Here is an 18,381-nt window from a genome sequence, read left to right on the forward strand (position 1 = left end):
TAAAGCGTTACAAGGTTTTCCTCCCCTCGCTTCAACTAGTCAAACAAGAATTTGCTATCACCCGCCCTCTAATAGCAAACATAAATCTCCCACGGATGCACACCCTGGGACATTGTATGAGCTGCGCCTTGGAGGTCGCGCTCCCTAGGACCACGATGCATTGGTTAATATAAACGCATACTAACACTACTTACACACGTGAAGTGCAGCAACCAGAGTGTAGTGAAGAGGCAGAGGAAGCGCAAGATCTAAAAATATAAATCCTACCAGAGGTCGGATGACATAGTTCAATAAGCCGATGCCCCTGGGATGAGCAGAAACAGCTACACAAAAAGAAACAGGTCTTCATCACATTGCAAACAACTTTGAAATATTGGTGAGTGCTGCCTTCTTTTTACCTTTTCCCGCTTGTCGCCAACTTTATGTATTCAAGAGGCAGACAGCAGTGGATCCGATAAATAGATTCATTGCAGGAAAACAAGACACCTTAAACACTCACCAACAGGAGCAGACAGCAAGGCAACTGTCTTCTCCAGCACTGTGTACAAACTCCCCAAGGTTCCCCTCATGATAGCCCTACATTCTAACATTACATACTAACATTCAAGTAGAATTACTAACCTTCTACTATGTCTTACATTGGAATACCACACAGAGCACATGACTTTACAGCAATGAGCTCATGGTTTCATCCAGGAGTCTTCAGACTGGTAGGGGAGAGTAGTTCACTTCCCACTCCCTGTATTATATAAACGTAAACTAACACAACTTCCACATGTATACTACAGCGCCCACAGCCCATCACTTTACAACAATGAGCTCCCGATTTAGCTCACGGTTTAATCCCCGAGTCTTCAGACCAGTAGGAGAAAGTAGTTCGCTACCCATTCCCTATGTACTATAAACGCATACTAACACTACTTACACAGTTATACTACAGCGGCTAGTATCCTACAACGCCCAGAGCCCATCCCTTTACAGCAATCAGCTCGCTTTCATCCCGAGTCTTCACACCGGTATGCGTGAGTACTTTGCTTCCGGTATAGTATAAACACACGGTAGCGGTCAGTAGTTCACTTCCCACTCCCTGTATGGTATAAACGCCTATTAACACTACTTGAACACGTATACTACAGCGCCCAGAGCCAATCCGGTTACAGTAATCACCTCGGTTTGATCCCTAAGTCTTAGCACCTGTAGGCGTGAGTACTTTGGTTCCCGCTTCCGGTATAGTATAAACGCACAATAGCAGTCAGTAGTTCGCTTCCCACTCCTTGTATGGTATAAACGCCTTCTAACACTACTTGCACACATATGCTACAAAGACCAGAGCAAATCACTTTACAGCAATTTGCTCACGGTTTAGGCTCTCGGTTTCATACCCGAGTATAGCAGCATATCATCTCACCAACATGGTACTCTGAGCAACACCGCACTTTCAGACCGGTAGGAGTGACTACTATGCTTCGCACTCCCCCACAGAGGTTACAGTGCTACTATCCTCCTGTTTCCTACTCTTTTCACCTTACTCACTTCAACAGATTCACAAAATGGCGGCTAACACTTCCTAGTTGCAACCACTCGCTGCACTCGCAACCGATAAGCAGCAAGCTCGTGCTCATAACGCCCCAGCCAATCAGATGACAGAATTCCCAAATATCGAAATCTGTAAATTTCGATATTTCTCCAAAACTACTGAAGGGATTTACACCTAATAAACAAAATCATGCTTTCTAGACCAAGATCCTTCTCCCTGCCAAATATAGGGTAATTCCGTTCGACCTGTAGCCTTGGCTAAAGTTTCCTATGGAAAGCCAAAGTGCGCTGCAACGTTCTGCTCAATTGTACTGTGCTGCCTGTATTTTTGTTTTGTGCCTGATTGTGCCGGTTCCACTGCCATTCACATCGCGTTTCTTATATATTGTGCCCCAATCCTGTTTCGCTTTTGGCTTGCTGCCATTTTGTTGTTGTTGTTGTGCCTCCCTGCCCGGCTCTCCACCCCGCTCCCGCCTCCCAGCTGCTCCTCCCTCCCACTGATAGTCAGGCTCCGCTCTCCCACTGTAACGCTGTGACCGTTCTGATTTCATCAGAAGCAGTCGCTCCTCACGCTGCTCCCTGCCCTGCATGCCCAATTGGTATCGTAGCGCCTAATGCCAGACTACTGCCTGCTTGCTCGCCTTGCCCCCACATCTTCTGTTTCCTGATTACTAATTAGAATACTTTCGTAGCGCTAGATCGCCATAGTGCGCTTTAAAGATCTGCTCAATTGTGCTGCGCTGCCTTGTTTATTTCCTGATTGCTAATTTGCATATTATCGTAGCGCTAGTCTGCCAAAGTGCGCTGCAACGTTCTGCTCAATTGTACTGTGCTGCCTGTATTTTTGTTTTGTGCCTGATTGTGCCGGTTCCACTGCCATTCACATCGCGTTTCTTATATATTGTGCCCCAATGGTGTTTCGCTTTTGGCTTGCTGCCATTTTGTTGTTGTTGTTGGGCCTCCCTGCCCGGCTCTCCACCCCGCTCCCGCCTCCGAGCTGCTCCTCCCTCCCACTGATAGTCAGGCTCCGCTCTCCCGCTGTAACGCTGTGACCGTCCTGATTTCATCAGAAGCGATCGCTACTCACGCTGCTCCTTGTCCTGCATGCCGAATTCGTATCGTAGCGCCTACTGCCAGACTACTGCCTGCTTGCTCGCCTTGCCCCCACATCTTCTCTTTCCTGATTACTAATTAGAATACTTTCGTAGCGCTAGATCGCCATAGTGCGCTTTAAAGATCTGCTCAATTGTGCTGCGCTGCCTTGTTTATTTCCTGATTGCTAATTTGCATATTATCGTAGCGCTAGTCTGCCAAAGTGCGCTGCAACGTTCTGCTCAATTGTACTGTGCTACCTGTATTTTAGTTTTGTGCCTGATTGTGCCGGTTCCACTCCCATTCACATCGCGTTTCTTATATATTGTGCCCCAATCCTGTTTCGCTTTTGGCTTGCTGCCATTTTGTTGTTGTTGTTGTGCCTCCCTGCCCGGCTCTCCACCCCGCTCCCGCCTCCCAGCTGCTCCTCCCTCCCACTGATAGTCAGGCTCTGCTCTCCCGCTGTAACGCTGTGACCGTCCTGATTTCATCAGAAGCGGTCGCTCCTCACGCTGCTCCCTGCCCTGCATGCCGAATTGGTATCATAGCGCCTACTGCCAGACTACTGCCTGCTTGCTCGCCTTGCCCCCACATCTTCTATTTCCTGATTACTAATTAGAATACTTTCGTAGCCCTAGATCGCCATAGTGCGCTTTAAAGATCTACTCAATTGTGCTGCGCTGCCTTGTTTATTTCCTGATTGCTAATTTGCATATTATCGTAGCGCTAGTCTGCCAAAGTGCGCTCCAACGTTCTGCTCAATTGTACTGTGCTGCCTGTATTTTTGTTTTGTGCCTGATTGTGCAGGTTCCACTGCCATTCACATCACGTTTCTTATATATTGTGCCCCAATCCTGTTTCGCTTTTGGCTTGCTGCCATTTTGGTGTTGTTGTTGTGCCTCCCTGCCCGGCTCTCCACCCAGCTCCCGCCTCCCAGCTGCTCCTCCCTCGCCCCTCCCCTCCACTATCCGCATTTGACAGATGCATTCGCGCGCAGCGTTCACGTGTTGCGCGCCGAAGGTGCGCCAAAGGTAAGACGTCTACGCCCGTCCGCGCCTGGACCGTGCCCAGCGCCAGTCCCCCTGCTCCCCGCAAATACAATTCCACCCGCATAACATACGACGCTGCAACCCTCTCAGCCCTCAACCCCGGCCGAGCACCAAACTGCTACCAAGCCGCCCCAGGACACACCCATGGACCCTTCACCTGCCACTCCTGCAAGTTCAACTGCATCAGGACCCTCACCAAATCCACAAACTCCAAACAGAGCTCCGACACTAACCACCTAAAGTGCTTCCTGCTCAACACCCGCTCAGTCCACAGACACTCCATCGAACTCTGGAACCTACTCGACACTACATCGCCGGACGTCGCCTTCCTTACAGAAACATGGATGAACGCCTCATCAGCTCCCAACATCACCATAGCCATCTCGGACACCTACAAGATCATCCGAAAAGATCGCACCAATCAAACAGGAGGAGGCATCGCCATCGTCCATAAGAACACCATCCGCATCACGACCAGTTCCGATGATAACCTCGCTTCCGCCGAACACCTTCACTTCCAGATTCACACCGACCACAAAACCACACTCAGAGGCACCCTCATCTACAGACCACCAGGACCCCGCACACAATTCAGCGAAGACATCGCTGACTTCATCAGCCCACATGCCCTCCCCTCCGAGAGCTACATTCTACTGGGAGACCTCAACTTCCACCTGGAAAAGAAAAACGACAACAACACCACCACCCTCCTGGATAACCTGGCCAATCTAGGACTCAAACAACTTGTAGACACCCCCACCCACTACGCCGGACACACGCTCGACCCTATCTTCACCTCCAGCAAGCACATCTCCTTCGATCACACCACAGCTCTCCATTGGACGAACCACAGCTGCGTTCACTTCAACTACAAAAAGTCCACGACCCACAACCTATTCCTCGAAGAAACTGGAACAAAATCACCACCGAACAACTCTTCACATCGCTTCACCAAAACCCTCCCACCAAATCATCGGACCCAAACCAAGCAGCCACTAACCTCACCCAATGGATCACCCATAGCGCCGACGAACTTGCACCTTTGAAAAACCATCGAATCAAGCAAGGTAGCAAAAAAGCCCCCTGGTTCAACGATGACCTTAAGAAATCCAAGAAGTTCTGTCGTACTCTCGAGAAAACCTGGAGAAAAAACCCAACGACTGAGAACCTAGCCACCTTCAAGAACGCCACCCGCAAACACCAGCAACTAATCAGATCCACCAAGAAATCAGCATTCAAGGATCGACTTGACAACAATGCCCAAAACAGCAAGGAACTATTCAACATTGTCAAAGAATTTACTAACCCCACCGCCGGCACCAACGACATTTCTCCCTCCCAAGACCTGTGTGATTCTCTATCCTCATTCTTCCACAACAAAATCGCCGAAATACATAACAGCTTTGAAAACCAGTCCGAAGACATGTCCACTCCACCCATTTCCGAACCAACACCGCCCTCTAACAACCTTTGCGCCTGGAACCCAATCACCACCGAAGGCACCATCCGCCTGATGAACTCCATCCACTCAGGATCGCCAACTGACCCATGTCCCCACCACATTTTCAACAAAGCAAGCTCCATCATCGCACCCCATCTCCGCAATATCATCAACTGCTCCTTCAACTCCGCTACCTTCCCGGAAATCTGGAAACATGCCGAACTCAGCGCCCTTCTAAAAAAACCCACAGCAGACCCCACCGAACTTAAGAACTACCGCCCCATCTCGCTCCTCCCATTCCCCGCCAAAGTCATTGAGAAAGCCGTCAACAGTCAGCTCGCCGCCTTCCTCGAATCCAACAAATCCCTCAACCCCTCACAATCCGGCTTCTGAGCCAAACACAGCACCGAAACCGCCCTCATCGCAGCAACAGACAACATCCGAACACTACTGGGCAACGGAGAAACAGTTGCCCTCATCTTACTTGACCTCTCCGCAGCCTTCGACACAGTCTCTCATAGCACCCTCATACAATGACTCAGCAACGTCGGAATGCAAGGAAAAGCATTGGAATGGATCATATCGTTCCTGGCCGGAAGAACCCAGAGAGTCTGCCTCCCCCCCTTCAAATCAAAGGCCACCGAAGTCATCTGCGGCGTACCACAAGGATCATCACTCAGTCCCGCCCTCTTCAACGTATACATGAGTCCCCTCGCATCCATCGCACGCCAACACAACCTCAACATCATCTCCTATGCAGACGACACCCAGCTGATCCTCTCCCTCACCAAATACCCAAACACCGCCAAAACCAACTTACACGAAGGAATGAAAGAAGTAGCTGAGTGGATGAAAAATAGTCATTTAAAACTTAACTCGGACAAAACGGAAGTCCTCATCTTAGGGTCATCCCCCTCTGCCTGGGACAACTCATGGTGGCCACCGGCCCTGGGAACTGCACCCATACCTACGGACTACGCACGTAACCTGGTCTTCATCCTGGACTCCTCCATCTCGATGACCAGACAAGTCAACGCCGGCTCATCATCATGCTTCAACATCCTACGCATGCTTAAAAAAAATCTTCCATTGGATCCCCACCGAAACAAGAAAGACGGTCACCCACACACTGGTCACAAGCCGATTGGACTACGGAAACACCCTTTACGCAGGAACAACAGCCAAACTACAGAAAAATCTCCAACGCATCCAAAACGCCTCAGCCAGACTCATACTGGACATCCCTCGGCAAGCTCACATTTCCAGCCACCTGAAGGATCTCCATTGGCTCCCTGTCAACAAGAGAAAAACGTTCCGTCTCCTCACCCACGCACAAAAAACCCTCTACGACCTAGGTCCCGAATGCCTCAACACGCGACTATCCTTCTACACCCCTCCCACCAGCTACGATCGTCCAATCAAGCCCTCGCCGCAATTCCGAGAATTCACAGATCCACCATGGGAGGAAGATCCTTCTCTTACTTGGCGGCCAAGATCTGGAACTCTCTCCCCACCCACCTCCGTCTTACACAGAACCACCTCTCCTTCAGAAAGCAACTAAAAACTTGGAAATTTGATAAGTAAAGCACCTCCCTCCCTCAAGCGCCTTGAGACCCTCTGGTTGAGTAGTGCGCTATGCAAATTTTGGAACTTGAACTTGAACTTATCTACTGGCGGCCGCCAGTAGGTAATATACTTAGTGAATATATATATATATATATATATATATATATATATATATATATATATATATATATATATATTGAAAAACAAAGATTGAAGAGACACTGTAGTTAGGTGAAAATATCAGTTAAAACAAAACCTTTTCACAACCACTGAAATTCCCCAGTTATAGTTTTCTTAAGTGACTAGAACTTGTGCCTTAAAATTACCATAACTTGCACCTCCGCCATGAACAGTGTTGATATCAGTGATGTAGTTCCATATGTCAATAGGGATGTTAATAATGCAATCATTGAACACGTCAAGAGTGATATAATATGCAAGGGTACAAACAGTGCATGCCGATGGCATGAGCTATAGCTACTTTAGTGCACGAGTTATAGTTGCTTGAGATTGCTATAAGTAGTGAATTTCAGTAGTTTTGTTAGCTTAAAATGTTGGGGCTTATTTATTAGCTCCTTGCAACACTTTTGTGCTGCTGTTGTGTCACTTTTTGTGACGCATCGGCGGCGTAAACAATGCGCCACGTTGCAGCATATTTACAAAGTGACGCATCAAGGCAGATGCGTCACTTTGTAAAGCCCTGCACCATATTATACCTGCATCAGGGATAATGTATGCAGGGTGGCCATTCCGATGGAAATCTATGAGATTTCACTGGGCTACTTCTAGAGCGCCACAGCGTAAAAATACTTACGCCTGCCTCATGGAAGGCATAAGGGTGACACAGTGCTATAATCATAGCCCTCCCCCCTGCATTGCTAGAGTTGCATCACGCTTCTGACACAATTACAGCAATTGGTCAGTTTTGCGCCGACAGATACATCAATAATATTGACGTTCATGTCATTCCTTGCGACATGATGCGTTGTACAGTAAATATGACGCATCCATTATAACGCATCATTACGCAAGAAGGGCGCAGTAAAAACTGTTGCATCGCTGTTTTCACGCAGCGATGTGACAGTTTTCATAAAAAAGCACTGTTATTTTTTAACTGACATTTTCACCCACTACAGAGCGCCTTTTGCTTTTTCCATAAATTTCGATTTTTTTTTAATTAAGTAAGATATTTTTGCAATTCCGCACTATATTGCCATTTTAACCTTTGTTTTATATCAATTAATTTCTAGAGCTTATTTCCAAGTACAATGTGTTGACATTTGTTGAATAGGGTTGGCTACAAGACTCTGCCTGTGGCCAGGCCCTGCGTCCGACCACACACTGGAGTCCAACCCTCAGACATATGCAATATGAGATTGGGTGCAGGGCCTTGCTTGCGGCCAAGTACTGAAGCCAAACCCCTGTAAGACGTCAAACCCCCTCCAAGTGCAGGGCCCTCAGCTAAGCCTGGTGTGGTGTTAGGCACAGACCCCACAGCACTCATGGCATTCACCCACCCTCCACGGGCACCCAACCCTGCTTTTTTCATTTTGTTGCATCTCGGATCTGCTGATCTACTGTGATTGTACAAAGAGCCACATAACCCTACCCCCTCCATTTATTTTTAATATCTGACCCTGAGGGCTCTGTTTAAATGGTTCATGGGGTCAGGGTACCCCTAATTCTGCCTTCCCATATCTTTTTTTATAGAGTCTAAAAATCCTAAGATGACATGCACAACTTTTCCTTCATGTTGCGGCCAACCAATCATAGTGTGTTCTTGTGCTCCCAGATTCAGAACCCCAACATGAAGTATACATACATTTTGAACGCTAATTTCCCAACCTTGACCCCATGAGATGAACAGATTTACACCAAATCACAAAAAGTGCACTTTCTGGATCAAGATCTAGCTTTCAACCAACTCTGGTGCCATTCCAATATGGCTGAACCTATGTTTAAATTTCCCATGAAAAGTTGAATGGGGAAAATGTGTTTTGGAATGCCCCCCTTTTTCTCAGCCCATGCTTGATGGATCCCCCAAAAACTTTCTAGGAAAGAACTGAGGTGGATGAGACTTTTTGTTGGAAAGTTTAAGGAAGAGTCATAAAACGGTTAGTAGCAAACCGCAAACATGAGTGAAATCTAGATATGTGGTCCTAACTATAACTTTAACTACCTGGTGGCAACCGCCACATGTATGTGAAATGTGTATACATGTCAGTTGTCTACAGAAACATCATTATGGGCAAGAGCATATATACATATATGGAGATATACAAGTCTACAAATCTTGCAGGAATGGCACAGTTATCTATATGTGTATGTGAGCGCATGCATACTACATATGTGTGTATGTTTTTATATGACTGTACATATAAATTGGATGCAAATACATTCAGATTTATTCTGTGTTCGTCAATATTAATAAGTATAATGCTTATTTATGTATTTTATTTATTTACGAAGTTTTCTATGGCGCTGGCCAGACCCAGGGGTATCAGAGCACTTTACCAGTAGGTATATAACAGATAATCATCATATACAAAATAGAAGAGCGACATATCAACAGAGGAGCGTAAAAATAAAGAGCAACACATTGTAGTGCAGGACACTTTTGCCTTCAGGGTTCTTCAGAGTCTTAGAGCTGGAGCAGAGTTCGATGTTTGCTAGCTGACCCACGCTATCCACTTCCTAGGAAGCGGTTAAGGAGCAGGGTTTCGAGTTGGCTTTTGAACTCTACAAAGGAGGGAATGGTTCTGATGTGAGGGGGAATGGAGTTTCAAATTTTGGGAGCGCTTCCGGAGAAAGATCGATCCACAGTTTTTTTCTTCTAGTTTTAGGTGGGATGAGTAGGAGGGAGTTTGAGCTTCTCAGGTTCCTGGACTGGCCGGCTTTTATGAGTTTTTCTGCCAGGTACTCATGGTTTGTCGGTGGGAAGGGCTTAATGGATGAGGCAGGCTGTTCTGAAGCTAATTCGCATTTCGACTGGAAGCCACTTAAGTTCCTTAAGTGCAGGGGAGATATGGTTGAATTTCTTGATACCGGTTATCATTCTGGTGGCTGCATGTAACATTGTTTTGATGGGAGCCAGATGTGATTTTGGAATTCCTGAGAGGACTGCATTCCCATAGTCCAGTCTTGGTAGTACCAGAGATTGGGTGGCCTGTTTGAGATAATGATACCTAGAGATTTGACATAGTCTGCTAGAGTGAGATTCCCGTTGAGCGCGTCAATGGCCTTTAACCATTCAGCGATTTGGAGGTTATTTTCCTTATTCGAGATGAGGAGTGTCTCAGAATTACCAGGATTCAGTTTCAGGTGGATGCTTGTCAACTAGTTTTGAACATCTTTCAGGTTCATTAAGTCTTTGTACATCTTTGAGAGAGGTAGTTTCCAGATAGATCTGAGTAACGTCAGCGTAGAGATGGAAGTGGATGTTGGCTTTTCTGAGTAGTTTGGAGAGAGGTTCCATGTAGATGTTAAAGAGTTGTGGTGAAAGCACCGAGCCTTGAGGGACGCCCTTGTTGACTTGCTGGAGGTCGAAGTGAAGTTTTTGATTTTTATTTTTTGTGTGCGATTGTGAAGAAAGGAGGAGAACCATTTGAGGGCTACCTTGCCAAAACCAGCTCTTTCTTGGAGAGCCCTTATGAGGAGTTTGTGATCAACAGTATCAAATGCTGCAAAGAGGTCAAGGAGAATGAGGAGGCAGCACTGGTCAGAGTCTAGTGATCCATGTATATCGGCGATGATGTTGAGAGGCGCTAATTCTGCTGCAGGTTACTTACTTACCCTTTGGATTTCTCCCTGTTGCCCTGTTGCTGTCACTTCATCTTGCCGCCATTGATCAGTCCGTGGGGGACTGCAACGTATGCTGTCTGCGCTGGGACTCCATTGCCCAGAGTCCCCGGGGGCGCGTCCTTCCAGCATCACCAATACTTATAGTAGAGCAACAGTATCCAGTCTGCTCTATAGTACTCCAATACTTATTATACTGAGAAAAACCTAACACCACGGTTAAAGAAAAATATTTATTCTATTTCATTTTTAAATTTCATTTTCATGCTCATATTGTTACAATATATTTTTCAAAAGTAGGTAAAAACAGACAGGTTGCCCCAAAGGGAGCGTGCAAAGAAAAAGATGTGATCAGAAAATTGAAACAAGTGAGAGGAAAAGAAATACACAGTGATGGACAAGAAATTATTCAGATTATTTTACAACCAATATCGGACATATAATTCGCCGTATTGAATACCTGGCCAAGATTTTGTTTATATTATTGCAATCACAACATTGTAATACATAGACCTATATATCCTATATTTTTGCACTATCCACAATGGTGTTGCACAATTGGTCCAAGGTTATGTAAAGAAAGTGTCGACGTTTCAACTCGACTTAACCCAACGGTGATTTAAACCTGGGGATTGCGAGTCTTCATCAGGACTGTAGGAAAAGACTGGGGCAACCAAGGGATATTTAATAACCCTAAAAGAGAAGAATTAGGGAGTTACTTAACCGTGGTGGAGATTAAAAACCTAGAACCCACACAGTGGGAATTTGGTATTTCTTACCCTTCAGAATAGAGCAAGCGATGGGAGGAGATCCGGATCAACACTTCCCAACAGATATCCTGTAAGAACAAATTGAAATCTAGAATGCATCTAGATCAGATGCTAGACAATTCGCTTGACATTATCAGAAAAAGAAAAAGGCGGGGGTCTATTTACCTTGAGCCCATGTCCTCATCCATGTAGAGAAGGCGATACTTCATTCGCATTAACTTTCGAAATGATACCTACAATTAATTTTGGTAGCATCAATATACCTCAACCATAGGCGGTATGAATACTTCCAAATCATTCACAATAGGGGTTGTTTACCTTGATATAAATATCTTGGACAAGATCAAGCGTTCTTGTTGATGATTTCAGGTTGCTTGTAATACAATGCACCAAAATGGGAGGGTCCTAATTTCCGGACTCCTACTCCTGGATTCAAATGACTCTAAAGGAGGACATGAATAATTGGACTATCATTCATTATATGCCCATTATTCTAGTGTACTAGAGTTGCAATGTTATGATTATTTATTCCAAACGCTTACCTAATTTCAATCTACTATTTCGCAGGTAAGCCAGTGGTTAGAACGAATTCCTAATCGTTTTCCTGTAAGGGAGACACAAAAATAGGGTCTCACTCAATATTTCCATAGGTATCCAACTCGTAACATGGTTGTATATCTAAAGGGACATTATGTCCTACTCAATCACGAGTTAAAAGAAAATTAAACCTACCCGATAGCCAATAATTGGAACGTTTTTACATCCGAGTCTCCCTGTGCTTCAGGATGGTGCCATCAACGTTCGTGCATTTCCGTGTTTGTAATAATACCCAGCATTCCTTGTATAACTAGCATAGAAAGAGGACTGGTGCCCGGAGAATTGCATAGAATACCTCCGTGTCCGGTATTAAAGAGTTTTTTGGATTACCTCATCATATGCCTATGTTACAACATTTGTGGGGATATAATTATGGTGACGGGGCATATTTGAGCGATTTTAGAAATTCGGCGACTTCAATTAAACTGGCAATATTTGTTATTAAAAATTAAAAAACGGAAATCTAATGGCATTCGGAAGGCTTAATTTTAGAGCAAAATTCAACACACAATATTCAGGTCGAAAATCCTTCCGTTTCTGAAATCCCGGATGTGATCGATATTGTGCTGGAAATAGAAAAAGGACCATGGCCCTGGATTCTGCACATCGGAGACTAACAATTGCAACAGTTCACAAAAGGTGTTGACTGTGGGCTCAAAAAATATATATCTGGTTGGGGATTGTTTTATCATATAAACGTTTCTAACATGTTGACAACATATAACCATCAGTTGAGTAATGCTTATTATCAGAGTCATACATGTACAATTAGCAAAATACTGACATAGCTCGATAAATGGCTGTTACAATTCATTGATTATATACATAAATTATACAATCTGTTTCTCAAAAAAGCATTTATGTAATTATACAGTACATGGCAAAGCACCCAACCACATAGTATAGTATATTCATATTCCCAACAGTGCCACTTGTTTGTTCATTTCCTCAAGCTCGTTGGGACCCTTGTTGACCGTATTCAGAGTATATATCCATTTACACTCTCTTCTATTCAGGATATTATGTAGGTCACCTCCTCGAGGGTTGGCTGTTATTTTTTCAATGACTCACCACCTCAGGCTGTTCTCGGGGTGTTCGAATCCACTGAAATGATCCACCAACGGGGCACCCTGGACTTTACATCTTATGCGGCTCATATGAGAAGCCTAACGGGATAACCACGCTCACTCAATCTCGACATCAAAGTCGCAGATTCCTCTAGGTAATCATCCTTTTTAAAACAATTCCGACGCACCCTCAGGAATTGCCCAAAGGGCAAGTTGTCCCTGAGATTGCGTGGATGATGGCTGGTATACCTGAGGAGGGTGTTCCGTTCACTACTTTTTCTGTACAGGGTAGTCACTACCCTGTACAGAAAAAGTAGTGAACGGAACAGGGTAGTGACTATCTTGTACAGAAAAAGTAGTGAACGGAACACCCTCCTCAGGTATACCAGCCATCATCCACGCAATCTCAGGGACAACTTGCCCTTTGGGCAATTCCTGAGGGTGCGTCCGAATTGTTTTAAAAAGGATGATTACCTAGAGGAAGCTGCGACTTTGATGTCGAGATTGAGTGAGCGTGGTTATCCCGTTAGGCTTCTCAAAAAAGCTAGAAAAAGAGCCTGGCATAACCATCGTGAGCTCCTACTTCAAAGCACCCAAAAATCAAAGGAAGAAAGGTTGGTCTGTGTGACGACATTTAACACCAAAAGTAATGCCATCAAGAAATGTGTGAATCGTCATTGGCAATTGATCAGTGGGGAACTGGGGGGATCCCACCACCATTACATGCATTCCGTAAAGGGAGGAATATTCGGGACCTCCTAGTAAAATCAATGTTACCAAAGAAACAATCTTTAAGTCAGCCAACAATCTGGGGTGCACCTTCAGTAGACGGCCACAGAAAATGTGGAATGTGTAAGGCCTGTCCCCTCACAAGAGAGTGCAATAGCTTTGACCATAATGATCAGACATATAAACTTACCCAACACAGCAACTGCAACACCTCATGGGTAATTTATGCGGTCATATGTCCCTGCGGTTTTTTGTATGTGGGTCAGACCACACAAAAAATTAAATGTCGTATACTGCAACATATGAGCCGCATAAGATGTAAAGTACAGGGTGCCCCGTTGGTGGATAATTTCAGTAGATTCGAACACCCCGAGAACAGCCTGAGGTGGTGGGTCATTGAAAAAATAACAGCCAACCCTCGAGGAGGTGACCTACATAATATCCTGAATAGAAGAGAGTGTAAATGGATATATACTCTGAATACGGTCAACAAGGGTCTCAACGAGCTTGAGGAAATGAACAAACAAGTGGCACTGTTGGGAATATGAATATACTATACTATGTGGTTGGGTGCTTTGCCATGTACTGTATAATTACATAAATGCTTTTTTGAGAAACAGATTGTATAATTTATGTATATAATCAATGAATTGTAACAGCCATTTATCGAGCTATGTCAGTATTTTGCTAATTGTACATGTATGACTCTGATAATAAGCATTACTCAACTGATGGTTATATGTTGTCGACATGTTAAAAAGGTTTATATGATAATACAATCCCCAACCAGATATACATTTTTTGAGCCCACAGTCAACACCTTTTGTGAACTGTTGCAAAAGTCTCCGATGTGCAGAATCCAGGGCCATAGTCTTTTTTCTATTTCCAGCACAATATCGATCACATCCGGGATTTCTGAAACGGAAGGATTTTCTACCTGAATATTGTGTGTTGAATTTTGCTCTAAAATTAAGCCTTCCGAATCCCATTAGATTTCCCTTTTTTAATTTTTAATAACAAATATTGCCAGTTTAATTGAAGTCGCCGAATTTCTAAAATCGCTCAAATATGCCCCGTCGCCATAATTATATCCCCACAAATGTTGTAACATAGGCATATGATGAGGTAATCCAAAAAACTCTTTAATACCGGACACGGAGGTATTCTATGCAATTCTCCGGGCACCAGTCCTCTTTCTATGCTAGTTATACGAGGCATGCTGGGTATTATTACAAACGCGGAAATGCACGAACGTTGATGGCGGCATCCTGAAGCACAGGGAGGCTCGGATGTAAAAACGTTCCAATTATTGGCTATCGGGTAGGTTTAATTTTCTTTTAACTCGTGATTGAGTAGGACATAATGTCCCTTTAGATATACAACCACGTTACGAGTTGGATATCTATGGAAATATTGAGTGAGACCCTATTTTTGTGTCTCCCTTACAGGAAAACGATTAGGAATTCGTTCTAACCACTGGCTTACCTGCGAAATAGTAGATTGAAATTAGGTAAGCGTTTGGAATAAATAATCATAACATTGCAACTCTAGTACACTAGAATAATGGGCATATAATGAATGATAGTCCAATTATTCATGTCCTCCTTTAGAGTCATTTGAATCCAGGAGTAGGAGTCCGGAAATTAGGACCCTCCCATTTTGGTGCATTGTACTACAAGCAACCTGAAATCATCAACGAGAACGCTTGATCTTGTCCAAGATATTTATATCAAGGTAAACAACCCCTATTGTGAATGATTTGGAAGTATTCATACCGCCTATGGTTAAGGTATATTGATGCTACCAAAATTAATTGTAGGTATCATTTCGAAAGTTAATGCGAATGAAGTATCGCCTTCTCTACATGGATGAGGACATGGGCTCAAGGTAAATAGACCCCCGCCTTTTTCTTTTTCTGATAATGTCAAGCGAATTGTCTAGCATCTGATCTAGATGCATTCTAGATTTCAATTTGTTCTTACAGGATATCTGTTGGGAAGTGTTGATCCGGATCTCCTCCCATCGCTTGCTCTATTCTGAAGGGTAAGAAATACCACCTTCCCACTGTGTGGGTTCTAGGTTTTTAATCTCCACCACGGTTTAGTAACTCCCTAATTCTTCTCTTTTAGGGTTATTAAATATCCCTTGGTTGCCCCAGTCTTTTCCTACAGTCCTGATGAAGACTCGCAATCCCCAGGTTTAAATCACCGTTGGGTTAAGTTGAGTCGAAACGTCGACACTTTCTTTACATAACCTTGGACCAATTGTGCAACACCATTGTGGATAGTGCAAAAATATAGGATATATAGGTCTATGTATTACAATGTTGTGATTGCAATAATATAAACAAAATCTTGGCCAGGTATTCAATACGGCAAATTATATGTCCGATATTGGTTGTAAAATAATGTGAATAATTTCTTGTCCATCACTGTGTATTTCTTTTCCTCTCACTTGTTTCAATTTTCTGATTACATCTTTTTCTTTGCACGCTCCCTTTGGGGCAACCTGTCTGTTTTTACCTACTTTTGAAAAATATATTGTAACAATATGAGCATGAAAATGAAATCTAAAAATGAAATAGAATAAATATTTTTCTTTAACTGTGGTGTTAGGTTTTTCTCAGTATAATAAGTATTGGAGTACTATAGAGCAGACTGGATACTGTTGCTCTACTATAAGTATTGATTCATTATTGATTAAGCCAATTGCTATAATCTATAGGTTCAGGACCACTGTCTGTTTATATCAATATATACCCAGGTCCATGCTTATGGGCTACCCCATTTTTCTTAATGGTCTTCCAGCATCACCATCAGCGCCGGGAGGCGCTTAAAATCGTCTCGGCCCTCCCGCAGCGCTGGACGCTAATTCTGCTCCAGGTTACTTACTTACCCTTTGGATTTCTCCCTGTTGCTGTCACTTCATTTTGCCGCCATTGATCAGTCCGTGGGGGACTGCAACGTATGCTTGCTGAGCCGGGACTCTATTGCCCAGAGTCCCCGGGGCACGTCCTTCCAGCATCACCATCAGCGCCGGGAGGCGCTTAAAAACGTCTCGGCCCTCCCGCAGCACGGGACACGCGTGGGCGTGCACGGGCGCTGCCTGGCGAAGTCCGGGCCAAGGGCGGACCCATCCGCGCCCGTTAGAGACTGGAAGAGGCCGGGCCGGGCTACGTTATTGACTTCTTCTGTGCCGGACAGGAAGCTTGTGTTCATTGCTGGGTTCTTGTCCTTTGAGGGTTGCTGGGGCACTGTTTTTGTGTGGTTTTGAGAAATGTAATATCATGAGTAAAAGGAAGGTTGGGGACAGGGTGGTGGGCACTTTGGATGCCTTTTTATATAGAGCCGAATCTGTCCTAATACACGAGATCCAGGCAACAGAGCGTAGGCTCTAGCTTGAACCCATGCCATCTAGGGGAGGCTCTTTGCCTAGCACCCAGGTACCCCATCTGCAGACTACCATTGAATTAGAACCTGTATGTGATATAACATCCCCTAGGTTATCATGTTTGCTGACTATGTCTCCCCTCAGGGCTCCCCACAAACTCAGCACAGTATAGAGAGCCCTGCTATGGTGAAGACCAGAGGCAAGAAAGCCATGGGGCGATAGGTGCAGAACCGCCCACTAAAAAAAGGAAAGGTTGTGGCACAAATAAACAAAATGTATTGCCTTGCATAAGCGAATCAAGTGGGGATTTTGTTTTTGGTAATTCATGTGTTAATACCTCAGATTCTAACGCTGTTGTTTGCCCAAATCTCCTGCTTAATCAAGGTGACTTGTGCTCCCTACTAAGAGAACAATTAGCTGCCCTTATTGACCCGATCATGAAAAGACTAGACTCAGTTGATGCTAGGCTTAATAAGATCGAAGAATCCCTAGCTTGTACAATTCAAAGGAACTCTGCGCAACCTACTACTCAGCCTAATGGGGGGGTCCAATGTAACAACTTGGGGGACATACACAAGGAACAGCTGGGAAATATGGTGAATGCCCAAACAAGTGCAGATCGGGTACAATTAGTGGTGAGCGTAGTTTGCCCTCCCCCTACCAGTGTTAGTAATGGTAGTTCTGCCCCACTGTTACAGCAACATAGGGTAGAAGGGAACAGGAGGTTGGATGAGCATGGAATAGAAGGGGGTTCAGTTACGTCACCTAGTCTTCATCTTCCCCCTGAAGCCACACCTTATACTGTCATCCTTGCGAACGTACCCCCCACTCCCTTCGGGAACTCGAGAGCATTGGTCCACACTCAAAAACAAGGCTCTCCAATTCTTGAGTAAGAAGACAGGCTTTGGACACAAATTATTCGATTAATTTAAAATGGTACGATGCATCAACTGGGTTGGCCATTTGTCTAAATCCATGCCTGGCGATTGTGTGGTATTGAGCTTTAGGTCACCCCCACTGGTCCGTTATATTCTTGAGATGACTGGACATTTTCCCCCTAACGTATTGATTTTAAAATGTAAATATATGTATTTATTTATTAATTGTGTAGATGTATTAGTTGTAAGTTTTAGATCTCTGTAATTTTGTGGTGTATTTTATGGGAGAAATGTGTAAATAATTGACTATTTTTGTCTTTTATGATGAAAAATCACAATAAAGACTTAATGAATGTATGTTGAGAATCGCGTTTTCTGTGCTACAGCCTTTTCTGAAGCCAGACTGGTGGGGGTCCAGGAGGTTGATGTTGTCCAGGTGCTGGGTTAGTTGATGTAGTACGCCTCTTT

This window comes from Lissotriton vulgaris, chromosome 9 (assembly GCF_964263255.1).
Source record: "Lissotriton vulgaris chromosome 9, aLisVul1.2, whole genome shotgun sequence".
NCBI classification, from domain to species: Eukaryota; Metazoa; Chordata; class Amphibia; order Caudata; family Salamandridae; genus Lissotriton; species Lissotriton vulgaris.